Below are 21,919 nucleotides of genomic sequence, written 5' to 3'. Positions count from 1 at the left end.
TTTCTCCCTGTGATTTTTTGTTGTCTCCTGAGCATTAATGATGCTGGAATAGTATTGTACTCTCCCCCCAGGTGCATCGATTTTCCTGCTTGAATTGATGTAGTCCCACAAAGAGAACACCTCACTGTTATTATCCTTTTGGATGCTCTATTCACTGGCTTGGCCATTCTACTCAGCTTAATCAAAAGTAGGCTGTGTCTATGGAAGAAAATACAACTTTTCAGATGTGGAAAACTTCCTGAGCTTGATACATGATGAGAATAGGCATCTACTCAAAGATTGAGGGAATCAAATTTCAAAAATTTAATATAGCCACTGGTGAAAATATAAATGGAACAGCAAACTACAGCATGTGAGATTTTGAACTCTACTTAACAGGAAAAATCACTTCCTATGTGTTTGGATCTGGCAACAGAGGCCAAAGTTGTAATTATTGCTTTTATTTTCTCTTTTCTGGATGCGGATATTTATTCATGGAGGAAGCCATTAAATCGGGACAATTACCGATATCCACACAGAGAAGTCTGGCTCATTCCTTTGTGCTCTTGTTGCAGTTGTTCAACTCAATTATATTATTCCCATTTGTGCTGTGTGTCCAGAAACTTCTCCCTCAGGCCAAAGGTCAGCCACACTATCGTGGTCTTTTGGGTACAGGACTAAGGGAGAAATTCTTTTCCCCGAAGCTTCAGTAGGGCTGAAACCAAGGAGGATGCATACCTGAGTTAAACAGGAAGTTAAGTCTAGTGCACCAGAGAGGTCGATTCAGAGCGGATGCTTAGAGCTAACAGGTAAGAAGTAGATGATGGCGGGCATTTGGTGCCAGGGGAAGAGAAATCCACTTCACAAAAGTAGGGCATAATCCCAGGTAATTCTTGGAATAAGCACTATTGTCAGGGGCTGGAACCCATGGGCCCGTAGGTCTCTATTAGCACATGCAGTCAGCTATAAAGCACAGAAATGGGACCTACCCTCCAAGTCTGTCTCTCCCACGTGACTGAGCCCCCTGGGAAAGCTATTACCTAAACTTCCTTCTTACTCCTCTAGTGCTTATCATATATGAACTATATAAGTTTTGGCAGCATGGAAAAAAAATCCAGATTAAGTGGATACATGATATTTTTGTCAATGTAACTACTCAGGTAAGTCAAGTTACACCAAGAGACAAAGGTTCAGGTGAGTAAACTTTCATTTATATAATGAATTGCAATTTGTGTAATGGAAGACCAGAAAAGACAGAATTAAAAAGGCAAAAAGTAGTTTTTGAAGAAAAAATGCTGGTCAGAGGGTTTTCTGGGTGCAAACTAACTGCATGCTTTCGAAAAGGCTACAGTGATTCTCTGGAGCTGGGAAAAAATTATGGCTCCTACTGCTGTGAAAAGAAGATGGGCTTGAAATGTACCCTTTAGATTCTTTTTAGAGAAAAGCACTTTGAAAGGAGAAAACACCACAGAAGTGCCAAGTCTTATTATCATCACTGCCATGAATACCTCCAAGCCACAGAAAAACATGTTCATCAAAGAAGTCTGTTTTGGAGATGGGCCAGTGAGGAAAGTTCACGTGAAATAGTTTGTGCACAAACTGCCTGCATTTAGTGCCATCTCCCTGAAATCCCAAATTACTACCGTCGCCACTGTGCGCAGAAAAACTTTCAGGTACGTAAAGAGCACAGTGGGAAGAAAATGTTAAATGCTTATATAGTGGTCTAAGGATAACAATCCCAGAGCATTATTTACTTTCGTGGTAAATCATAGTGTGAAAATAACAATATACATTCCTGTTACTCACCACTGTCACCAATCACTATGGAACACTGGCTCTTTTTTTTTTTCCCTACAATTGCAGAAAGCCTAAAAGAAATCTTCCACACATGAATGCCAGGTCTATTTGGCCTCTAGCTTTTCTAGAACTGCTGAAGTTCTCATGCTCATATTCACCTATATATTTCTGATATGTTCGTACAGACACACATCTAGAGTAGGAGCTGGCAAAAGACAGCCTGTGGTCCAGGTGTAGTCCGAAATGCCCAAATGTCCATTGTCTGTTTTTTCTATGTCTCATGAGCTAAGACTGGTTTTTCACATTTTTAAACGTTTGGAAAAAAATGTCCAAAGAGGGATATTTCATGACAGAAAATTATATTAAATTGAAATGTTGATGTTTTCATAAATACTTTTATAACTGTGATTACAGTTGCATTTACTAGTATGTGAAGAAAAAGAAACAAACTTGTCTTATTTATTGTGAATAACTGCAGAAACTAGCATAATAGTTGGGGACAAAGTTAGAACTACATGTATACAACTCCACATCTCAAAATTGCTAGGCACATATTCTTAGGCAATGTCTTTACCTTTGTTTTTAAAGTGGAAAATCTTGAATCCAGAGTTATTATGAGGATTATTAGACAAAACATATATGACCCTTTTGTTTAGCGCCCAGCATAACACTCAGTTATGTGTCATTTAAGCCCATGTCTACCATGCACAGAGTGAGGAGAATTTCAACTTCTGGCAATGTAACACGTTTCTCAATGAGAGCAACTAGAAAATCTGAACAAAGTATTAAAAACCTCTATTTGAAGGCATAGGGGACCTATCAAGGTACAAAGATTAGATTAGTGGCATTAAGATCCTACAGAGAAGAAAAGCCAGAGAAGTGAGCCTGGCACTTGGCACTGCTTTCTGTCTCAAGGTGTCTGACAATTCCACGAGCAGTGGCTGAGAGGCTAATAAGTAGGACAGAGATTTCAATACACTCGGAGACATCCTGGGATGAAAATTCAAGTTCAAGACCACCAAGGGGGAGGAGTCCTAACACATACTTAGAGATTTCTGTTAGAATTCTAAAGACACCTAAATTTAGAAAGCAAACATTAACAGACCAAAAGAAAGAAATAGACAGCAATATATTAATAGTAGGGACTTTAAGTCCTTACTTGCATCAGTGGATAGATCATCCAGGCAGAAAATCAATAAGGAAACACTGGCCTTAAATGACATGTTAGACCAAATGGACTTAACTGATTTATACAGAACATTCCTTTCAGAAACACCAGAATACACATTCTTCTCAGTGCACAGGGAGCATTCTTGAGGACAGAAATATGTTAGGCCACAAAGCAAGTCTTAATAAATTTAAGAGAATTGAAATAGTATCAAGCATCTTTTCTGACTACAACGGTATGAATTAGAAATCAATTATAAGAGGAAAACTAGTATTCACAAATATATGGAGATTGAACAACAAATGGTAAATGAAGTGATCAAAAGAGAAATAAAAAAAATGAGATGCAACAAAAGCACTTCTAAGAGGCAATTAATAGCACTAAACGCCTACCTCAAGAAACAAGAAAAATCTCAAACAACCTAACTTTACACCTCAAGGAACTAGAAGAATAAGAACAAAGGAAGCCCCAAGTTAGTAGAAGGAAGGAAATAACAAATATCAGAGCAAATATATATGTTTGTAAATATATATATGTATATATATGTGTGTGTGTGTGTGTGTGTGTGTGTGTGTGTGTGTGTGTATATGTAAACTAAAAAGAAAACAGAAAAGATCATTGAAGAGCTGGCATCAAGAGCTGGTTCTGTGATAAACTGAAACAAAGTTGGCAAACCTTTAGCTACATTCACGAGGAAAAAGAGAGGAGTCAAATAATTAAAATCGGAAGGAAAGGAGACATTACAACGGATACCACAGCAATACAAATGATCAGGAGCCTACAATGAATAATTCTATACCAACAAGTTAGCGGCCTAGAAGAAATACATACATTCATAAAAATATACAACCTTCCAAGACTGAATCATGAGGGAATGGAAAATCTAAACAAACCAATTAGTAATAAGGAAATTGAATCAGCAATCAAAAACCTTCCAAGAAACTAAAGTTCAGGACCTGATGGCTTCATGGGTGAATTCTACCAAACATTCAAAGAAGACTTAATACCAATCCGTCTCAAACTCTTAGAGGAGGAGACTCATTTTTCAAAGCCATCATTACCCTGATACCAAAATCAGACAAAGACACCACAAGAAAAAAAATTGCAGGCCAATATCCCTGATGAACGTAGGTGCAAAAATCTTCAACAAAATATCTGCAAGCTGAATTCAACAATACATTAAAAGAATCATATACCTTGATCCTATGAGATTCATTCCAAGGATGAAAGGATGGTTCAACATCCACAAATTGGTAAGTGTGATACACCACACCAACAAAATGAAGGATAAAAATCATATGATCATCTCAGTAGATGTGGAAAAAACATGTGATAAAATTCCAGATCCGTTTATGTATTTAATAACTCCCAAAAAAGTGGATATAGAGGGAATATACCTTAATTGTAATAAATGCCATATATGACAAACTCATGGATAATGTCATACTCAACAGGGGAAAGCTGAAAGACTGTCCTTTGAGACCAAGAACAAGATGAGAATGCCCACTCTCACATCTTTTATTTAAAAATAGAATTGGAAGTCTTAGCCAGAGTAATTAGTCAAGAACAAGAAATAAAAGGCATTGAAATTGGAAAGGAAGAGGTAGACTGTCACTGTTTGCAGATGATAAAATTATAGAGAAGGCGCTAAAGATTCCACTAAAAGACTGTTAGAACTAATAAGCAAATTTGGTACAATTGGAGGACACAAAATCAATACAGAAAAGTGTGTTTTGTTTGTATACACTAAAAACAAACAAAGCGAAATTAAGAAAACAATTCCATTTTATCATTGCATAAATGAATACAATACTCAGGAAAAAATTTAGCCTAGGAAGTTAAAGACCTGTACGCTGAAAACTATAGGGCACTGATGGAAGAAACTGAAGAAGGCATGAATAAATGGAAAGATACTCCATGCCCATGGACTGAAGAATTAATACTGTTAGATGTACATACTAACCAAAGTAATCTACAGATTCAATGCAATTCTGATAAAAATTCCATGGCACTTTTCACACAAATAGAACAAACAATCCTAAAATTAGTATGGAACCATAAAAGACCCCAAATAGGCAAAGCAGTCTTGAGAAAGAACAAAACTGGAGGCATCACACTCCCTGATTTCAATCTATATCACAAAGCTACAGTAATCTAAATAGTATGGTATTGACACGGATATCAATGGAACAAAACAGAAAGCTTAGAAGTAAGCCCATGCATACATGATCAATTAATTTAGGACAAAGAAGCCAAGAACACTCAATGGGCAAAGGACAGACTACAATAAATGGTGCTAAGAAAGTTGGACAGCCACATGCAAAAGAATGAAACCACTGTCTACATGACCCCCCCCCCCCCACACCTCAAAATGGATTAACAACTTGAATGTAAAACATGAAACCATAGAACTTTTAAAGAAAATAGGTGGTATTTTTGCTTTTCTTGCTAGTTCAAAAAAAAAAAACTGAACTGTGAGACTACAAGTGAGATGACATCAAATGAAAAAGTTTCTGCACGGCAAAAGAGATCATCTACACAACTAAAAGGCAGTCTACTGAATGGGATAATATGTTTGCCAATCATAGATCTCATAAGGAGTTACTATCCAAAATATATAAAGAACTCATACAACTTAGCAAAAACAAACTCAATTTAAAAAATGGGTAGAGGATCTGAATAGGCATTTTGCCGAAGGAGAACTATAGACTGCCAACTATAGACGTCTATAGTGCTCAGTATAGTGCTCAGTATAGTGCTCAGTATCACTAGTCATCAGGGAAATGCAAATCAAACCACAATGAGGTATCACCTCATACCTGTTAGAATGGCTATTCTCAAAAAGACAGGAAATAACAAGCGTGAGGTTATGGAGAAAAGGGAACCCTTGTGTACTCTTGGTGGGAATGTAAATTGCTGCAGCTACTATGGAAAAAAGTATGGGGGTTGCTCAGAAAATAAAAAACAGAACTACCATAGAATCCAACAACTTCAGTTCTGGGTATTTATCTGAAGAAAATGAAAATGCTAACAACATGGATGGACCTTGAAGGCCTTATGCTAAGTGAAATAGAGAAAAAATTACTGTATGATCTCACTTATATGTGGACTCTTAATAACAAACAAAGACTATGCTCATAGATACAGAGACAAATTGGTGGTTGCCAGGGGTGGGGGTTAGGGGTGGGTAAAATGGGTGAAGGAGATCAAAGGGTACACAATTCCAGATATAAAATAAAACATAGTGATGTAATGTACAGCAGGGTGACTAAAGTTAATAATTACATACTACAGATCTTAAAAGTACTCATCCTAAGAAAACAACATTGGTAACTATAGTGATGGATGTTAGCTGGACTTATCATGTTGATCATTTAGCAATGTACACGTATGCCAAATCATTATGTTGTATACCTGAAACTAGTAAGATGTTACATGTCAGTTATACCTCAAATTAAAAACGAACTCTAAAGGACTGCACTTTAAGATTACGTGTTAATGGCACGTTTCAGCTTTCAGAGATACCGAAGCCTAGCTTTGGGTAATATTCCACGATTGAATTAAGTTGTTCTGGGATTTCTAGTGCCCTTAAACTACCACCCCCCCCCCCCCGCCTGCAAGGGAAAAGTAAACACTCTCTGCAGGAAGATGCCGTCATCTGGAACCTCAACTTATCTTTGCTTTCATATGAAATGTTCAACAGTGACTTAAAGATAACCAGCTATGCACAAAGAAAAATTTGTTCAAAAACCAACAGCAAAAGCAGACACAAAACAAACCCACAGGAGGTCCATATAAGGAAGAAATCATTTAGGAATTTCATATATGGTTAACTTGCTACCAAATTAACTTAATTTCACACTCTCATATTACAGTTGTTTCTTTCACTATCATCATGCAGCAATTATAGCACTGCCATTTTCTTAGGGTGTGTCACAAACCACTAAAATACAAAAGGAAAATGTGGGATATCAGTGCACAGCTGTTGCTGAAAAAGAGCAAGAAATCATAACAGCAATCAGAACATTTTAACATCTAAAAATGGTTCCAAGATAACTAAATACTTCTTCAAATACTCTACGCCTTTGAAAGTGATAAAAGAATTAAAAGAACATGAAATCGGAATATAGACAATCACAAGGACATAACCACACAAAATCCTCAATTTTCATTTGCAAATAAAATATTCAGTGAAGTTTTAACAATTGTAACATGAAATTTTAAGTTAATTTGGTATCAAGTTTACCATATGGGTAAATATTTACATTGGCAATCATATGACCCAGGCTACAGCCTCACAGAGAAGTGGCCAGACTTAGAAAAACAAGTATACAGAGACAGCTCTCTACATGAAAGAAATGCAATGCCCATTTCCACTCTCCCTTCTTTTTGAGAGTCTAATTATAGGACTTTTTTTCTGAGTCCTCATGAATGCTTTGTTCTTATGTTACATAAAGTGGGCAGACAGCTTCTAATGACCCTCTCATTTTCTCTGTTTCCTATGATGCAGCACCTAGAAAATTGCCTTTCATTCATAGGAGCTTAAAAGAAGCAGGTTATAGTAATAGCTAACAGTAAATGAGTACTTAGCATGTACCAGGTACCATAATAGGCATTTTCATGTACCCAAATACTTAATATTTGCAATACACTTAGGTTTTTACCAAAAAAGAGTTTCAAAATAACACTAGTTGATATTTTATTTTATTTTTTAATATTTTAAAGGAATTGAAAGAAAAGACAAAGATTTTTGGTTGAGAAATGGAAACAAAAAGAGCATTTGAAAGGAAATTATAAAAGTAGAAATAATTAAAATTGAGAGCTCAATGGATTAAGTGTAGATTGGATGCAAAAGTATATGGAATTAGCTAACTGGAATATGAATCAGAATAAAAATATCCAGACTTTAATTACAGAGAATCAAAAGGGTAGGAATAAACACAAACTTTTGGCACACAATAAAAAAACTCTAACTCCTATAATTAGGTTCCCAAAAACAAAGGAGAGTGAAAATGGGCAGAAATTAATAGCAAGGTAATGGTTGACCATTTCTCAAAAGTGGTGAAAGAGGGGCGCCTGGGTGGCTCAGTCGGTTGAGCATCTGCCTTCAGCTCAAGTCATGATCTCAGGATCCTGGGATCAAGCCCTACCTCGGGCTTCCCTGCTTAGTGGGGAGTCTGCTTCTCCCTCTATGCCTCCCCTGCTTGTGCTCTCTCTGTCTCTCAAATAAATAAATAAATAAATAAATAAAACCTTTTTAAAAAAAGTGGTGAAGGGTGTCAAGCCACAGACTAAAAGCAGTACCACATATGCCAAACTGGATACACAATAAGAAAACTGTATCTAAATACTGTATAGTAAAATGTCAGTTAAGAAAACGAAGCACAAATTAAAACAAGATACCATTATATACTTATTGGAATGGCTAAAATCCAAAACATGGAGAACACCAAATACCAGAGAGAATATGGAGAAAAAAAGGACTCTTACTATTTAGGAAAGCAAAATGGTACAGCCATTTTGGAATACAGTCTAGCAGTCTTTACACAGCTAAATGTAGTATTGCCATATGATCCAATAATCCCGATCCTTGGTAATTACCCAAATTCGGTGACAATTTATGTCCATGATAACCTGCACAAATATCTTATAGCAGTTTTATTTATCATTGTTAAAATCTGGAAACAACCAGTATGTCCTTCAATAGGTGACTGGATAAACAAACTCTGGCACACCCCTACAATGGAATAATATTCAGCACTAAAAAAGATATGATCTATCAAGCCATGAAAGCACATGGAGGAGCCTTAACTGATACTGGTAAGTTAAAGAAGCTAGTCTGTCGAGGCTACAGATTGTTTGATTCCAACTATGTGACATTCTGGAAAAAGGCACAAATAGAGAGTTAAAAGATCAGTGGTTGAAGGAGTTCAGGGGGGAGAGAATAAGGAATAAATAGGTGGAACATAGGGTAATTTTCAGGCTGGGAAACTATTTTGTATGAAACAATCTAAAAAACAAAACTAAAAAAATATCTTAATAGGTGCAGAAAAAGCATTTTATAAATTTAACATATATTGCTGATAAAAAAAAAACTCACTGCAAAACACAAATAAGAAGGGAACTTCCTCATCTTCATAAAAGGCATTTACAAAAACCTACCATAACATATTTGATGGCAAAAGCCTGAATGTGTTACCTTAAGATCAGGAGCAAGAGAAAGATGTATGCTCAACATTTCGATTCAACAGTGTGCTAGATGTTAGAGCCAGTGCCATTAGGCAAGAAAAAGATAGAAGGTGGGGCACCTGGGTGGCTCAGTCAGTTAAGCATCTACCTTCAGCTCAGGTCATGAGCACATGGTCCTAGGATCGAGCCTGGCATTGGGCTCTACGCTTCTCCCTCTCCCTCTGCCTGCTGCTCTGCCTACTTGTGTGTTCTCTCTCTCTCTGTGTCAAAATAAATAAATAAATAAATAAATAAATAAATAAATAAATAAATAAAATAAATAGAAGGCCTCTGGACTATAAAGGAAGAAATAAAAAAAAACTGTAGTCACAGAAGGTATGATTACTATTGTAGAAATTCTGAAGGAATTTACAAAAAGGCTACCAGAACTAAAAGTGAGTTTTGCAGGGTTGCAAGATACAAGATCAATATACGAAATCAAAGATTTCTCTAGGTATGTATAATAAAAAATCAGAAATTGTAACAAAAATACTACCAATTAAAATAGCATAAAATACGAAATACAAAATATGTGAAAGACCTGTATATTGAAAACTACAAAAGGCTGTTGAAAGAAATTAAAGAAGACCTAAAGAAATGGAGACATACACAGTCTTATGGGTCCTGAGATTCAGTATTATTAAATGTCAATTCTCTTCAGTTGACTTGTATCTTCACAATCGCAACCAAAATACCAGCATGCTTTTTTGTACAAATTTACAAGCTGATTCTAAAATTCCTATGGAAATCCAAAATATCTGGGATAGCCAGAACAATTTTCAGAAAGAACAAAGCTGAAGGGCTAAAACTATCTCATTTCAAGAGTTATTAAGATATGGCTAGCCAGACTGTACGGTACATGCACAATGACAGAAAACTAAATAAGTGGAACAAAATAGAGTCTGGGAAGAGACCTGCACACATATAAACAAGTATGTTCTGACAAAGGTGCAAAGCCAGTTCTGCACGGAAAATATTCTCTTCTCAACAGAGTGTTGGCAAAAGATAAAGAAATTTCATCCATACCGTATACTATATATAAATATTAACTTGAAGTAAATCACAGACATATATGTAAAATCTAAAACTATAAAATGTGTAAAAGAACACATAAAAGAAGATATACAGGTGGCAAACAAGCTTATGAAAAGATGCCTTACATCCTCTTAATCAGGGAAATGCAAATTAAAATGAGATACCACTACACACCTATTAGAATGGCAAAATCCAAAACGCTAAAAACTTCAAGTGCTGGTGAGGTTGTGGAGCTCAGGTTCATTGTTGATGGGAATGCAAAATAGTACAGCCACTTTGGAAGACAGTTCAGCAGTTTCTTAGAAAAGTAAACATACTAATGCCAGTGGATCCAGTACTTGAGTTCCTTGATAGTTACCCAAAGGAGTTGAAAACTTACGTACGTACGTACGTACACACGCACACACACAACATAGCAGCTTTATTTGTAATTGCCAAATCTTGGAAGCAACCAATATGTCCTTCAGTAGGTGAAGGGACACATTAACTGTGGTACATCCAGATGACGGGATGTTATTTGGTACCAAAAAAAAAAAAAAAAAAAAAAAAAAAAAAAAAAAAAAAGAACTATCAAGCCGTGAAAAGACATAGAAGAAACTTCAGTGCATATTACTAAGTGAAAGAAGCTAATCTGAAAAGACTATATAATGTATGATTCTGACTAGATGACATTCTGGAAAAGGCAAAATAACGGAGAGTAAAAAAAATCCATGGTTATCAGGGGTTGTGCAGGGGTGGTGGTGAATAAGTCAATCACAGAGGATTTTTAGGGAACTGAAAATATTCCTATGATACCATAATGATAGATATGTGTCATTATACATTTGTCTGAACCCACTCAATGTACGATGCCAAAAGTGAACCCTAATGCAAACTATGGATTTTGGGTGATTATGACTTATCAAGGTAGGTTCATCAATTGTATAAGTGTACCACTCTGGTAGGGAATGTTGATAATGGGAGAAGCTATGTATGTGTGGGGGCAGGGGTTATAACAGTCTCCCCTTATCCATGGGGAACACATTCCAAGACCACCAATGGATGCCAGAAACCATAGGTATTGCCAAGCCTTACCTATACCATATTTTATCTTATACAGACACCTATGACAAAGTTTAATTTGTAAATTAGGCACAGTAAGAGATTGGAAAAAAACTAATAATAAAATGCAATGATTTAAATAATATACAGGCTTACCTCACTTTATTGTGCTTTACTTTATTGTACTTCACAGATAGTGTTTTTTTGTTTTGGTTTTTTACAAATTGAAGGTTTGTGGCAGCCCTGCACGGAGCAAGTCTATCAGTGCCATTTTTTCCCACCAGTATTTGCTCACTTTGTGTCTTTGTGTCACATTTTGGTACTTATCACAATATTTCAAACTTCATATTTGTGATGGTTTTCTGTGATCAGTAAGCTTTGTTATTACTATTGTAGTTGGGGGGGCAAAAAATGTGCCCATATAAGATGGCAAGCTTAATTGATAAATGTTGTGTGTTTTTGAGCTGCTCCACCAATCGGCTGTTCCCTCATCTTTTCCTCTCTTCAGGTCTTTCTAGTCCCAGAGATACCACAATATGAAAATTAGACCAATTAATAACCCTACAGTGTCCTCTGAATGTTCAAGTAAAAGGAAAAGTTGCATGTCTTTCGCTTTAAATCCAAAGCTAGAAACGATTAAACTTAGGGAGGAAAGCATGTTGAAAGCTGAGACAGGCCAAAATCTAGGCCTGTTGGACAAAGAGCCAAGTTGTGAACGCAAAGGAAAACTTCTTGAATGAAACTGAAAGAGCTCTTCCACACAAGGCCAACGTCATACTCAATGGTGAAAAACTGAGACTTTCCCCCCAAGGTCAGGAACAAAACAAGGATGTCCGGTCTCACCAATTTTATTTAACACACTACTGGAAGTCCTAGACAGAGCAATCACACAACATAAAGAAATAAAAAGGCATCCAAATTGCTAAGGAAGAAGTAAGGAAGAAGTATATGCAGATAACGTGATACTATATTTAGAAAACCCTGAAGACGCCACCAATAAACTACTAGAACTGATGAATGAATTCAGTAAAATCACAGGATACAAAATCAACATACAGAAATACGTTGCATTCCTATACACTAATAATGAAGCTAAGAAAACAGTCCCATTTACAAGTGCACCAAGAACAATAAAATATCTAGGAATAAACTTAACCCAAGAGCTGAAGGACCTGTACTCTAAAAACTATAAAACACTGATGAAAGAAATTCAAGACAATGCAATGAAATGGAAAGACATTCCATGCTCATGGGTTGGAAAAACAAATATTGTTAATGTATCTATACTACCCAAAGCACTCTACACATTGATGTAATCCCTACCAAAATACCAACAGCATTTCTCACAGAACTAGAACAAACCTAAAATTTGTATGGAACCACAAAAGACCATGAATAGCCACAACAATCTTGAAAAAGAAAAATGAAACTGGAGGTATCACAATTCTAGATTTCAAGTTATATTACAAAGCAGTAGGAATTAAAACAGTATGGTACTGGCATAAAAATAGACACATAGATCAATGGAACAGAAAACCCAGAAACAGACACACAACTATATGGTCAGTTAATCTTCGACAAAGCTGGAATGAACATACAACAGGAAAAAGACAGTCTCTTCAACAAATGCTGTTGAGAAAACTGGACAGCCACATGCAAAAGAATGAAACTGGGCCACTTTCTTAAACCATATACAAAAGTAAACTAGAAATGGATGAAAGACCTAAATGTGAGACCTGATACCATAAAAATCCTAGAAGAGAGCACAGGTAGTAGTAATATCCCCGACATCAGCTGTAGCAACATTTTTCTAGATATATCTCCTGAGGCAAGGGAAATAAAAGCAAAAATAAACTATTGGGACTACATCAAAATAAAAAGCCTCTACACAGCAAAAGAAACAATCAACAAAACTGAAAGGCAACCTACTGAATGTGAATGGGAGGAGATCGTTGCAAATAACATATCTGATGAAAAGTTAGTATCCTAAATATATAAGGAACTGATACAACTCAATACCCAAAAACCAAATAATCCAGTTAAAGGGTGGGAGAAGACATGAAGAGACATTTCTCATTTCTCTAAAGACATACAGATGGTGAACCAACACGTGAAAAAATGCTCCACATCAGTCATCATCAGGGAAATGCAAATAAAAACTACAATGAGATGTCGCCTCACACCTGTCAGCATGGCTAAAATCAAACACAAAGCAAACAAGTGTTGGTGAGGATGTGGAGAAAAAAATCCTCTTGCACTGTTGGTGGGAATGCAAATTGGTGCAGCCACTGTGGAAAACAGTATGGAAGTTCCTCAAACAATTAAAAATAGAATTACCCTAAAGAAAAAATAGAATTACCCTATAATCAGGAATTACACTACTGGGTATTTACCCAAAGATACCAAAGCACTATTTCAAAGGGATACATGCACCCCTATGTTTACTGCAGCATTATTTACAATAGCCAAACTATGGAAGCAGCCCAAGTGTTTATTGATAGATGAATGGATAAAGAAGATGTGGTGTACGTACACACACACACACACACACACACACACACACACACACACGAATACTATTCGGCCATAAAAAAGAATGAAATCTTGCCATCTGTAGCAACATGGACACAGCTAGAGAGTATAATGCTAAGCGAAAGAAGTCAGAGAAAGAAAAATATCATATAATATGTGGAATTTAAGAAACAAAACAAATGAGAAAACGGGAAAAAAAGGCAAATGAAGAAACAGCCTCTTAATTATAGAGAACAAACTGATGGTTACTGGTGGACTGAAGACCAAACCAGCCACAACATTTCCTTAAACCAAAGCCTGGTGCAGAGAAAAGCCCCAAGTCGTCTTAGTTCTGCTGAAGCTGAGAGAGGTGAAGAAGTTACAGGAGAAAAGTCTGAAGGCACCAGAGGTTAGTTCATTAGGTTTAAGGAAAGACGTTGTCTCCATAATATAAAAGTGTAAGGTGAGGCAGTACGTGCTGGTGTAGAAGCTACTTCGAGTTATCCAATGTTCGGCTTTAAAGCTTCTTAGAACAGGCTGCCTCTCCTGTTGGGGGCTCAGGTCGCTGGTGAGGCTACACTGAAGCCAGTGCTCACTGACCACACCAAATGCCTAGCTACCTTAAGAATTATGTTAAATCTACTGTGTCTCCCATACATGGACCAACAAAGCCTGGATGACAGCACATCTGTTTACAACATGGCTTACTGAATATTTGAAGCCCACTGTTGAGACCTATTGTTCTGAAGAAAAGATTCCTTTCAAAATAAGGCTCCTCATTAACAGTACACCTGGTCACCCAAGAGTTTTGATAAAGATGTACAACAAGATTAATGTTGTTTTCCTGGCCGCTAACACAGCATCCATTGTGCAGCCCATGGATCAAGAAGTTAGTCTGACTTTTGAGTCTTATTGTTTATGAAATGCATTTCATAAGGCTACGGCTGCCACAGATAGTGGTTCCTCTGATGGACGTGGGCAAAGTCAACTGAAAAGCTCCTGGAAAAGAGTCACCATTCTAGATGCCTTTAAGAACACTGGTGATTCATGAGAAGAGGTGAAAATATCAACATTTACAGGAGTTTGGAAGAAGTTGATTCCAACCCTCATGGATGACTCTGAGCAGCTGAAGACATCAGTACAGGAACTAACTGCCAATATGCAGTGGAAACGGCAAGAGAACTGGAATTAGTAGTGGAGCCTGAACATGAGACTGAACTGCTGCGATCTCATGATAAAACTTGAATAGAAGAGGACTCACTTCTTAAGGATGAGCAAAGAAAGCGGTTCCTTGAGACAGAATCTGGTAAAGACTGTTGAAATGACAACAAAGGATTTAGACTATAACATAAACTTAGTTGATATAGCAGTGGCAGGTGTGAGAGGACTGACTCCAATTTTAAAAGAAATTCTTATGTGGTTTAAATGTTATCAAAGAGCATCACAGACTACAAAGAAATCATGAAAGGAAGAGCTGATTGATACAGCATACTTCACTCTTGCATTATTTTAAGAAATTGCCATAGCCACCCCAACCTTTAGTAATCAGCACCCTGTTCAGTCAGCAGCCATCAACATCAAGGCAAGGCCTTCCATCAGCAAAAAGACGGAAACCTGCTGAAATCTCAGATGATTGTTAGCATTTTTTAGGAATATTTTTTAATTAACGTATGCACTCTGTTGCTTTAGATATAATGGTATTGCACACTTCATATTGCCGTGGTCTGGAACCTAACCTGTAATATCTCTGAGTTATGCCCATACTGTTAATAACGGTTATGTGAACATGGTCTTTCTCTCTCACAGCATCTTACTGTATCGTACTCACCCTTATTCTTCTTGTGATGACGTAAGATGATAAAATGCCTGTGTGATAAGATGAACTGACGTGAATGATACAGGCATTGTGATGCGGTGTTAAGCTACTACTGAGCTTCTCATCACACTTCAGCAGGAGAATCACCTGCTTCCAAACCATGGTTAACCACAGGTAACTGAAACCACAGAGGAGGGGCGCTGGTGGGGGGACACTACTTAATGTGGGAAATTTATATATCTTCTCAATTTTGCTGTGAACCTAAAACTGCTCTTTAAAATAGTCTTACTAAAAAAAAAAAAACACCTAGAAGAAAAACTGTGATCTTGGGTTAGACAAAGATTTCTTATATACAATACCAAAAGCATGATCCATAAAACTACAAATTGATAAAATGGACTTTATAAAAAAAATACTATCATCTGCATTTTGAGAGACACTGTATACAGAAAATGAAAAGACAAGCACTAGACTGGGATAAAATATTCACAAAATGTTCACATAGCAGGTATCTAAGAAAGGACTTGAATGTAATATATAAAACTCTCTCAGAGCACCTGGGTGGCTCAGTCAGTTAAGCGTCTGCCTCGGCTCAGGTCACGATCCCAGCGTCCTAGGATCAAACCCTGTGTCAGGCTCCCTGCTGAGCCTGGTTCTCCCTCTCCTCCCTGCTGGTGCTCTCTCCCACTACCTCTGTCACTATCTGTGTTGCTTTTTCTCTCTCAAATAAATAAAATAAAAATAAACCTCTCAAAACTTAAGAGAAAAAAAAACAACCCAATTAAGCAAATTCGAATAGACACTTCACCAAAGAAAGCCTACCAATGGCAAATCAGCATATAAGAATATGCTCATATTATCCCTGGGTAAATGCAAATTAAAACTATAATGAGATAGCACTACATATCTATTAGTATAACTAAGATTTAAAAGACTGACCATCCCTAGTGTTGACAATAATGCAATTAAGCTGGAACTCTCATACAGTGCTGGCAGTATTGAAAAATGGTATACTCGGGGTGCCTGGATGGCTCAGTGATTAAACGTCTGCCTTTGGCTCAGGTCATGATCCCAGGGTCCTGGGATTGAGCCGTGCCTCAGGCTCCCTGCTTGAGAGGAGCCTGCTTCTCCCTCTCCCTCTACTGCTCCCCGTGCTTGTGCTCTCTCTCTCTGTCTCTGTCAAATGAATAAATAAAATCTTTAAAAAAGAAAAAAGAAAAATGGTATACTCACTTTAGAAAACAAGCAATTAAAAAAAAAACTCAACATAGGAATGGAATGAGTGGATCATATAGTCGATATGATGATGTCAATTAGACCTCAACTATATGATCCACTCATTCCATTCCTGTCCAAAGACTTTTGTACGAATGTTTATAGCAGCTTTATTTGCAATTCCCAAAACTAGAAAGAACCAAATGTCTATCACCAGGTGACTGAATAAACGGTGGTATAGCCACGCAATGGAATACTACTCAGCAATGAAAAGGTATTACTGATACATCTTACAATGTGAATGAAACCCAAAATAATCATGTTGAGCTAAAGAAGCCAAAGTATATACTATATGAATCCATTTTTGAAAAATTCTAGGAAATTCAATATATTATACAGGGACAGAAAGTAGATCGGTGACTGCTGGGGACAGGGCAGGGATAGAAAGGAGGGAGTCCAAAGAGGTATAGGGAAGCTTTTGGGTGTTATGGTGTAGTGGGTTGAACTGTGTCCCTCCAAAAGATATATGCAAGTCCAAACCCTTGGCACCTGTGAATGTGAACTTATTTGGAAATGGGTTCTTGAGAGATGCAATTAAGGATCTGAGATGAGGTCAACCTGGGTTTAGGGTGGGTTCTAAATCCAATGACTGGTGTCCTTAAAAGTGCAAGGAGAGGGTGACTGGATACATACAGGGCAGAAGGCCATGTGAAGATGCAGGCACAGATTGGAGCTATGCTTCCACAAAACTAGGAGTACCAGGAGACACCACAAGCTGCCAGAGGCAAAGAAGGATTCTCTCCCAGAGCCTTTGGAAGGAGTGTGACCCTCCTGATGCCTTGATTTTGGATTTAAGGTTTCTAGAACTGTAAGTGAATAAATTTATGTTTTAAACCACCGAGTTTATGGTAATTCATTATAGCAGCCACAGGTAACTAATACAGATGGATATTTCATTGTTACAGTTGTGGTAATGGTTATATATATATATATATATATATATATATATATATACACACACATACACACACACACATATATATACACACACACATAAACTTATCAATTTGTACATTTTACATGTGTTAATTTATTGTATATCAATTAGACCTCAAAGGTGTTAAAAAAAACCCACAGCAACACAGAGGATTTAAACAACATGCTTAACAAACAGGACATAATTTTTTATATGTTGAACAATGTACCCCCAAAGTATAGCATAAATAAAAATTTCAGGTACATGTTCAGGGAATATTTGCCAATGTTGGCCAATACAAGTTCATAAAGCCACTCTCATCAAATTTTAAAGGAAGGAACCTATACAAATCATGTCATCTTACCATAGTAAAATTGAGATAAAAGTTAATAAAAAACATTATTTGACAATACTGGTACGTTCAGAAGTTCAGCAGTGCACTCCTAAATAAGCCACAGAATGACGAAGAACTCAAGATGGAAATTAGAAAATAATTTAACTAAATTATAATATTACATATCAATATTTGTGGGATGGAGCTAAAGTCAGGCTAAAAAATAAAGTATTAAAAATTAAACTTATGACCTTAATGGAATAAATGTGAATGGAAAAATTTAATCAATGATCTAATATCCATTTCAGGCAATCAGAAGAATAACAGAAAATTACACATAAAGGAAACAGAAGAAAATAATTGATAATGATACGAACAAAAATTAGTAAAATAGAAAAGAGAAACGTAGTAGAAGGAATTAACAAGACTCAAGTTATTTCTTTGAAAACAACCAATAAAACTGATATTTTCCATTGTAAGATCCAATAAGAAAAAGAGAAGGCAAAAAAATAAATCCCCAAAAAGTAGGGGTAAAAAGGAGGTGATCACCAAAAACCCTACACACATCATGAGTGAGCTTATATTAATACATTGGAAAATTAAGCTAAATGAACAAATTATTAGAAGTGATAAATATAGCAGGGATTCTGAACACAAGTCAGCATACAAAACTCAACTGTATTTTAATGCGATAATTAAAATGAAAATGGGAATAATATAATTTCCAGTAAAATCAGATGAACCAAATCCCTGGGGATAAAGCTAATGAAGTGCAAGGCCAGTTCACAGAAAACTTTAAAATACTATTGAAAATTTCTCTCAAATCAAGTAACAAATAAATAACTTGAAGATATAATACCATTTATAGATGGGAAGAAAATACCAGAAAGATGCCAATAATCTCAAGATGGACATAAAATTAAATTCAACCCCAATGAACATCTTGGAATACTTTCATATTGAAAGGGACACATAAAAATTCAAAAGCCAAAAACAGCCAAGATATTCTTTTTTTTTTTTTTTTTTTTTTTTTTTTTTTTTAAGATTTTTTATTTATTTATTTGACAGAGATAGAGACAGCTAGCGAGAGAGGGAACACAAGCAGGGGGAGTGGGAGAGGAAGAAGCAGGCTCATAGAGGAGGAGCCTGACGTGGGGCTCGAACCCGGAACGCCGGGATCACGCCCTGAGCCGAAGGCAGACGCTTTAACCGCTGTGCCACCCAGGCGCCCCCAGCCAAGATATTCTTAAAGAATAATAAAGTCAGAGGACTTGCTTTATAAAATAGCAAGCATTATTTTTATTTATTTATTTTAAAGATTTTATTTCTCTGAGAGAGAGAAAGCGTGCACACATGTGGGGGAAGGGGGAGAGGGCGAGAGGATCCCAAGCAGACTGCATCCTGAGCGTGGAGCCCCACGTGCCGCTCCGTCACAGGACCCTGAGATCATGACCTGAGCGGAACCAAGGCTTAAATGACTGAGGCACCCAGGCACCCCTATTATTTTTTTAGTTATATTTACTTAGAAGCATTCAAAATGTCAACAAAACAGCTGCAACTTTTTTTTTTTTTTGCAATTACAAAGTGGTATTGAGTTCACAGAACAACAGTTATTTTGTGTAAGCTGCATCAGAGACAACTGCAGATGGAAAAACTATCATCCCCACGTGTAACTAATTTGTGGGGGGCACCAACAGGAACCTGCTTTGAATTCCCACGCCAAGTTCCAGCCCCCATGCAGTACCGGGCAAGGTTAGTAGCTACTGAAAATACCACCAGGACAGGGCTATCTAAAGACACATTTGGTAGTATGTTGCCTACACAAAAAAAGACACTGTACAGTTTAAAAAAACAAATCTCACACAGCCTTACATTTCAAGTTTTTTTCTTTAAAAGGAGTGAGATGCGTACGGGGGCGGGAAGGTTACATGCTTTACAGACAGGGAAAAAAAAAAGGCACCAGAACCAACTTATTCATCATCATCTTCATCTTCTTCTCATCCTCTTCACCTTCCTTGTCTTCCTCCTCTTGCTTCTTTTGCTTGCTTTTCTCAGCCTTGATGACTCCCTTTTTTGCTGCATCAGGTTTTCCTTTAGCTCGGGATGCAGCAATATCCTTTTCCCACTTTTGCTGCAGCTTAGCAGCCGTCTTTCCATGCAGCTGCTTGTTATCTGAGGCAGTTTTACCCCACATCTCTCCCAGTTTCTTTGCAACGTCATTAATTAATAGGCTGGGATGTTCTCCTTTGACTTTTGGGCGATACTCAGAACAAAACAAGGAAAAGGCCGAAGGAGGACTCTTCGGTGCAATGGTGTATGTGCTGAAGTGAGCACAAAGTGTGCACTGGGATCCTTGGGATTCTTTTTTGTTTCCTCTTTAGAGGGAATATAAGTTTTCATTTCTCTTTCATTATGGGCCTTGTCCGCCTTTGCCGTATCTTCAAATTTTCCTTTGTCTTTAGCAGACATGGTCTTCCACATCTCTGAGCGCTTCTTAGAAAACTCAGAGAAGTTGACTGAAGCATCTGGCTGTTTCTTCTTGTGCTCCTCTTGACAAGTTTGCACAAAGAATGCATATGATGACATTTTGCCTCTCAGCTTCTTAGGATCTCCTTTGCCCATGTTTAATTATTTTCCCCAGCGAGGCTCAGAGTTGCCCAGTGCCCATCTGACTCTCACTTGCCCAGGCGCTGTCTCTGTGGAGCACAGTGCACTGCAATGGCTGCTGCAAGCATTATTTTAAAGCTTCCTTAATGAAGTTTGCTATTAGTGCCAGAATATAGATAACTGGAACAGAAGACAGAATTTAGAATTGATTCATATACATGAATACTTGATATAAAACAAAGTTGGCCATTGAAAACAATGGGGAAAGATTGTCTTTTCAGTAAATGATGCTGTATCAATTATATATTCGTATATCCAAATAGCCATATATCCAAGAAAAACTTTGCCCCTGCTTCAGACCAAAACAAAAAATCAAGTCTAGGTCTAAATCTGAAAGATAAAACAAATTTTCTAGAAGAACGTATAGAATATTTTCATGACATTTGAGTAGGCAAAAGTTGCATTAAAAAGATGCAAAAATCACTAACCATAAAGGAAATAATAAATTGAACCACATTAAAAGCAAAGAGTTCTATTCGTAAAAAGAAAATAGTAAGAGAGTCAAAAGGCTAGCCACTGAGAAGAAATTTATAACATGTATCTCTAACAAAAGGCTTGTATCCAGAATACAAAGTTAACACCTGCAGATCAATACAAAGAAAGATAAGGACGCGACAATGGTTCAACATCAGGAAATCAGCGGATGTGATCTACCACAAATGAAGGATAAATATCGTATGATCATTTCAGTAGATACGCAAGAAGCATTTACAAAATTCAACGTCTGTTTACGATGAAAACTCTTAGAGTGGGTATAGAGAGAAAATACATAATAACATAACATAAAAAACATAATAAAGGCCATATGTGACAAACGCACAGCTAACATCATACTCAATGGTGAAAAGCTGAAAGCCCTTCCTCTAAGATCAGTGACAAGACTAAAATGCCCACTTTCGTCACTTTTATTCAACACAGTAAGTCCTAGCCAGATCAGTTACGCAACAAAATAAAATAAAATAAAGGACACCCAAACTGGGAAGAAATAAAATTGTCGCTATTTACAGATGACATGGTATTATATATGAAAAACCCTAAAGCCTCCACCAAAAAACTGTTAGAATTATACAGGCTAGTTAGGATCTCTGATGAGCATAGACACAAAACTCCTCAACAAAATATTAGCAAACCAAATCCAACAACGCGTTAAGA

General features: G+C 36.9%; 1 pseudogene; it reads right to left on the bottom strand.

The window, feature by feature from the left end:
• Positions 1–20,070: 20,070 nt before the first annotated feature.
• On the bottom strand, positions 20,071–20,760 carry LOC123797218 (high mobility group protein B1-like; annotated as a pseudogene).
• Between the last annotated feature and the right edge of the window lie 1,159 nt (positions 20,761–21,919).

Source organism: Ursus americanus, chromosome X (assembly GCF_024610735.1).
Source record: "Ursus americanus isolate L20-20 chromosome X, mUrsAme1.1.p, whole genome shotgun sequence".
Classification (NCBI taxonomy): domain Eukaryota; kingdom Metazoa; phylum Chordata; class Mammalia; order Carnivora; family Ursidae; genus Ursus; species Ursus americanus.
Note: the sequence above shows the minus strand (reverse complement) of the source record. Positions and strands in the feature narration are given on the sequence as shown.